This window comes from Elaeis guineensis, chromosome 5, assembly GCF_000442705.2.
Source record: "Elaeis guineensis isolate ETL-2024a chromosome 5, EG11, whole genome shotgun sequence".
Lineage (NCBI taxonomy): Eukaryota > Viridiplantae > Streptophyta > Magnoliopsida > Arecales > Arecaceae > Elaeis > Elaeis guineensis.
In genome coordinates, this window is record NC_025997.2 from 31,466,303 (window position 1) to 31,473,261 (window position 6,959).

Here is a 6,959-nt window from a genome sequence, read left to right on the forward strand (position 1 = left end):
TTATAACCATTTCTCTTAAATGGATATAGATACGGATATCAGTTGGGCATTTAAATTTCTATCCGTATTTGGATGGATTCAAATATAAAAATATATCCGAATGAATAATATTCGGTCTAATTTCACCCTTAAAAATAAAAGGTATATAAAATGTAAATCATATCATACCAAGAGAAGACCAATCTTCATAACCGGTGACAAGAAATCAAATTTTTTTTTTTTTGAATGGTCACATTCCTATAACAAGTAAAACAACAATCACATGATTCTAATGATTAAGAAGATGTTTGATAGAAGTGAAATTTCATTTTCAAAGTAAAGGCATATTAATAACCCATAAAAATGAAGTTAATAGAGCTGAAGGCTCGTGACTTTCCATTATTAAAATTGCATGGCGTAAACAGCATAGAATTTTCCATAGTTCACAATACTTGCTCCAAATACCATAGCCCATAGGCAAATCTAAGAACCAAATAGAAGGAAAAAAAAAAAAAAGAAAACCTTGAAGTCAACACATGTAATTTAGCTACTCTTGTGTTGGATTCAATGCTTGCTTAGTTGAGCTAGACTTGGTTTACTCTCAATCCAACCCAAGCCAAACCAACCAAATTACACATTAATATGCACCATTAAAGTTCATGGATGGCATGACCTGATTAAGTATTTTTCTAATTTATATTTGATTCAACAAACCAAGACATCCTTCTTCATCCAATATTCTTAGCCAAAACCACCCATGGTTTTGATCTACAGCCATCACAAATAGACCTAGAATTAGAATGATTATAAATTAATGGGCAGATTAAATGACAACAAGCTGGACCTCATATTTAGGCATATCAGCTTGTTTTATAATGGAGCGATATCTTGCCATAAATGCTAAAATGATGCTTCCTTAATTATTAGGAATTCTCCAAAAGTTGAGCCTCCATGCAATCACTTGCTAAAGTTTTGGCCCCAACGTTAAAGACGCTCAAATGATTAAAAGCCCAAATGTTCCAATGATTAAAAGCTCAATGTTCAGAAAATTAAAACCAACGTTTAAAGTATTAAAGGCCCAATCTTTTAAGAATTAAAACAATAATTAAAAATTGAAAATAAAAATTAAAACAATAATTTTTATTTTAAATAAAAATTAAAATAAATGAGTTGGTAGGATGCTAAGCCTGCACCTGCATCCCGTCTCGACCTGGTTATACAAAATCTAAATCATGTCATACCAAGAGAAGGCCAATCTTCATAATCGGTGACAAGAAATCAAATATTTTTTTTTTTGGTCACATTTCCTATGACAAGTAAAACAACAATCTCATGATTCTAATGATTAAGAATATGAAAAGTGAAATTTCATTTTCATAGTGAAGGCACATTAATGACCCATAAAAATGAAATTAATAGAGATGAAGGCTTGCAACTTTCCATTATTAAACTTGTATGGCGTAAACAGCACACAATTTTCCACATAGTAGTTCGCAATACTTGCTCCAAATACCATAGCCCAGAGCCAAATCTAAGAACCAAATAAAAGAAACACAGAAAAAGAAAACCTTTAAGTCAACACTTGTAATTTAGCTACTCTTGTGTTGGATTCAATGCTTGCTTAGTTGAGCTAGATTTGGTTCACTCTCAACTCAACCAAATTATACATTAATATGCACCATTAGAGTTCATGGATGGCATGACCCGATCAAGTACTTTTCTAGCTTATATTTGATTCAACCAACCAAGAGATCCTTCGTCGTCCATATCCTTAACCAAAACCGGCTATGGTTTTTGATCTACGGCCATCACAAATAGACCTATGATTTTGAATTAGAATGATTATAAATTAATGGGCAAATTAAATGACAATGAGCTGGACCTCATATTTAGGCATATCAGCTTGTTTTATTTTTACAATAGAGCGATATCCTTGCTATAAATGCAAAAATGATGCTTCGTTAATTATTAGGAATCCTCCAAAAGTTGAGCCTCCAACATGCAATCACTTGCTAAAGTTCTGGCCCCAATGTTAAAGGCGTTCAAATGATTAAAAGCCCAAACGTTCCAATGATTAAAAACGCAGAAAATTAAAGCCAACATTTAAAATATTAAAAGCCCAACCTCTTAAAAATTAAAATAATAATTAAAAATTAAAAACAAAAATTAAAACTATAATTTTTATTTTAAATAATAATTAAAATAAATGGGTTGGCAGCGTGCTAAGCCTGCACCCGCATCCCGTCCCGACCCGGTTATACAAAATGTAAATCATGTCACACCAAGAGAAGGCCCATCTTCATAATCCGTGACAAGAAATAAAAAATCTTTCTTTTTGAATGGTCACATTTCCTATGACAAGTAAAACAACAATCTCATGATTCCAATGCTACAGAAGTGCAATTTCATTTTCTTAGTAAAGGCACATTAATGACCCATCCAAATGAAGTTAATAGAGATGAACGCTTGCGACTTTCCATTATTAAAATTAGTTCACAATACTTCTCCAAATATCATAGCCCATAGGCAAATCTAAGAACCAAATAAAAGAAAAACAAAAAAAGAAAACCTTGAAGTCAACACATGTAATGTAGCTACTCTTGTGTTGGATTCAATGCTTGTTTAGGTGAGCTAGATTTTGTTCGCTCTCAATCCAACCCAAACCAACCCAATCCAACCCAACCAAATTACACATTAATATGCATCATTGGGGTTCATGGATGTCAAGTAATTTTCTAGCTTATATTTGATTCAACCAACCAAGACATCCTTCTTCATCCATATCCTTAACCAAAATTGCCCATGGTTTTGATCTACAGCCATCGCAAATAGACCTACGATTTTGAATTAGAACGATTATAAATTAATGGGCAGATTAAATGACCAGCTTGTTTTATTTTTAGAATCGAGCGATATTCTTGCTATAAATGTAAAAATGACACTTCCTTAATTATTTAGAATCCTCCAAAAGTTGAGCCTCTAACATGCAATCACTTGCTAAAATTCTTGACCCAGCGTTCAAAATGTTCAAATGATTAAAAGCCCAAACGTTCCAATGATTAAAAGCCCAATATTTAGAAAATTAAAGCCGACATTTAAAGTATTAAAGGCCCAACCTTTTAAAAATTAAAACAATAATTAAAGGCCCATCCATTAGAGTTCATGGATGGCATGACCTGATCAAGTAATTTTCCAACTTATCTTTGATTCAACCAACCAAGATATCCTTCTTCATCCATATGCTTAACCAAAACAGCCCATGGTTTTGATCTACAGCCATCGCAAATAGACTTACGATTTTGAATTAGAACGATTATAATTTAACGGGCAGATTAAATGACCATGACCTCATAGGCATATCAGCTTGTTTTATTTTTAGAATAGGGCGATATTCTTGCTATAAATGTAAAAACAACACTTCCTTAATTATTAGGAATCCTCCTAAAGTTGAGCCTCTAACATGCAATCACTTGCTAAAATTCTTGCCCCAACGTTCAGAACGTTCAAATGATTAAAAATACAAACGTTCCAATGATTAAAAGCCCAACGTTCAAAAAATTAAAGACAACGTTTAAAATATTAAAGGCCCAACCTTTTAAAAATTAAAACAGTAATTAAAAGTTGAAAATAAAAATTAAAACAATAATTTTATTTTAAATAAAAATTAATGATTTAGTTCTTGTTGAAGATTTTTCTTAAAATCATCTTAAATGCCCCGGGGGCTTAACCAAATTCTTTTCTCATATAAAAGGGCTCAAGAAATCTTTCCACTTTCAATGTAAAATTAAAAAATCTCAAATCAAGAAAAAATAAAAATATATTTGAAGGGAATTCAATTGAAAAATTTTGAATTTTTAAATTTAAATTTTTTGCCAACAATGCATTAGGCACTCCAAGTATTATTTGCGGTGCTTGAAGGAAGATGAGAATGAATAGTTGAAGCAAGATGAGAATGAATATACATTTAAATTTCCATTGGGGCTCTCTTGAGATTTTAATTAGCACTTCATTCAGATGTAGATGTTCTTCTTTTTCAACTGCAACAGTAAGAAGAGTAGTGGTAGATCAGAGGAAATTTTCAGCTTGAATGTTTTTTTTTTTTTGCTTGAATTTTTTTTTTGTTTATTCACCTTGCTTGTTAGAAAGCTTATTACCGGGTGAGCTGGGGAGCCTGACAGGAGGGTAATGTGGTGGATTCACACCTTCTTTCATTCATTTACAGAAGATTCTAATCATTGTTGTACGAGAATGCGGTTAAGTTACCTTACACCCTCTTGGTCCCAGGTTGCTTTTGCAGCTTGAAGCTTAGATATTCATGCATGTAGTGTACTTCTAATTGTGTATACAAATTTGGGAAAGCATTTTGGATTTGATACGAAGTATTGTAATGATTTACATTTCATTCGGATAATTATCTCTCAGTAAACTTTGAAATTAATTATTTGCTCATTTACTGGATGATCTTCTATTAGGTCTATGTAGCCGCTGATTTTCGACTCTAGTCAAAGTGGCTGGAGTCGATTGGGAGTTACCAGCGCAGCGAGCCCTGCAAAACAAGTCTTAGCTGGAGTTGGTTCCGATAGAGACCCTTTGATAGTCAAATCAAAAAACTGGAACAGATAGGAAAGAGAGTGAGAGGGTTTCAAGGAGCGAGTGTGTGTGCTTAGAGGGTCGTCTGTTTACCTCTATTTACAAGGAGGTGAAAGCCATAAGAGGAAAAATGATGGGAGACTATTCTGGCCTCTCCATTCGTACCGCTCATGATATTCGGATTCGCGAAATACAAGGGTTACTGTGGTGTGTTATCTATCGTGGGATTTGAGTGGTCTATCTGGGCGTGATCTAGGCAATAATTCCTCCTGGCTTGGACTTTGGTGGTGGACGTCACCTTATCCTGTGCACAATTAGCTACTCTTAAGGGTGGCTTGATTTGATATGACCTCACCTGGTGCGCAGCCTATCGTTGGAGTGGTATGGTCCCACATAGAGTGATGTGACAGCATGGGGGTTGACTCTTCCAAGCGTGGTAGCTAGTGATAGTTGAAGAAAATGCAGCCTGTGGTTGAATGTGAGGATCAGTGGGGGGTCCTTCAGATGAGGACGATGTTGGGGTCAGGATCTTTCTAAGATTAGTGACCAATGCCTAGGTGTCACCCTGACGTCAGTAGCTAAGGACCTACGATCGAAGCTAAAATTGATGGCCAAAATAAGTGTTGGGGGTCGAAGTCTGGATCGACAATGTCTGAAGCAAGATCAATAGGATTTTCCACCAACTATTGCGGGAGCTTCATCCAAAAGGGTCAGTGAGAGAGTGAGGATTGATGGGATCCAAAGTGAGATTCACTGCTTCATTATATATTGAATGATTTTCTTCGACGTAGCTTGTTCCATAGTTCTGAAATGACATATCTACTACTGAAATTGTACTCATCTACTTTTGATCGGTACTATGGCGACAATCATGTATACTTCATCATGGGTCTCCTCCTGGAATGTGTCTTCAGCATGGGTGATGTATCACCTTCCAACATATGCTCCCTACTCTCGAGTTTGGATCATAAAGGATTCGGATGAAGAGATTACATTAATTTCAAGCTACCGAAGACACGCTCCTATCACGGCTGAAATGTCGCGTCCGTACCTTTTCAATGAAATGAAGTCATGCCAGGGGTTAATCATGGTCGAAAAAAATGGGATGATTTTGTGGGATTCAAAAGACGGCACATTTCATTTCGGATGTAATCCATAAATAAGCTGTCTATTGGCTTCTGCTAGCCAATAAGGGTGCACCATGTGTCGACCATCCGACAACCAAGGGGATTCGGTATTCGGGCTGTACAAGCCTTTCTGTGCCTATAAAAAGGGGTCACATTTTCTTCCTAGCTTTTCTCATGCTTTCAAAGTTTTTCTTTCTCCCTGACCAAGATTCCAGCTTCCTCCAACCTTTTAGAGAAGCTCCCCCTCCGGCCATCTCCCTCAGTTCCCTTGGTTGTCGGTGACCTCCTCTGGTGACTTCCTCCAGTCACCTGTCCTCATCTCCTGCACCATCTTAGGTGGGTTTCTTTGTTTCCCTATTGATTTTTTAGTTTCCCCTCTTTTTTGGTTCTCTGTCAGTTTTTCTTGTCCCTTTCTTTGTTTCTTTCATTCTTTCTTCGCTTTTTTTTTTCTCCTTTTACTCTTCAAGGGCTAGCTCCGTGGGTTTTAGTGAAAGTTGGTCTTCCAGGGCCCCCTCTTCTTCGGAGGAAAATCCTGTCGGTTCTGGTGTCGAGAGCGAGGGTGGACCACCCTTCATGCTCGGCACCCCATGTGTTTTTGTTTTGGCATTGACTATTGACTTTGCGATGGAAAGCCATTTTAGTTGTTCAGAACGTAAGCATTATGGACAAGTGGAAAAGAGCCACATCTTGTGCATGAGGTGACCGTTGAACTCAGATTTCGGTTCCTAGATCTATTAGTTTCATATGTTATCATATATATCTGGTACTTTCGAAGGGTGGTGAAGGTCTTCTTTAGGTCTTTTATGTGGGATCATACGGCTCTATTTTTGACAAACATGTCGTCCACGTAGATCTCTATGTTTCATCCGATCTGATCCTTGAAGATTTTATTCACGAGATACTGATAAGTCGCACCTACATTATTTAGGCTAAAGGGCATAACCCTATAACAAAAAAGATCTCGATCAGTAATAAAGATAGCTTTCTCCTCATCTTCTGATGTCATTTGGATTTGATTATATTCGGAGAAGATATCTATGAAGGTAAAGAGTTCGTATGCCGAAGTAGCATCCACTAACTAGTCGATTAGAGGTAGTGGGTAGTTGTCCTTCGGGCATGCTTTGCTTAAATTGGTGAAGTCGATGTAAATTTGCCACTTACTGTTCATCTTTTTCACAAGGATCATATTTGTGGTCCAGTCTAGATAAGTCACTTTTTGGATGAAGTCAGCGTTGAGTAATTTGTCCACTTTTTTGGTTATTG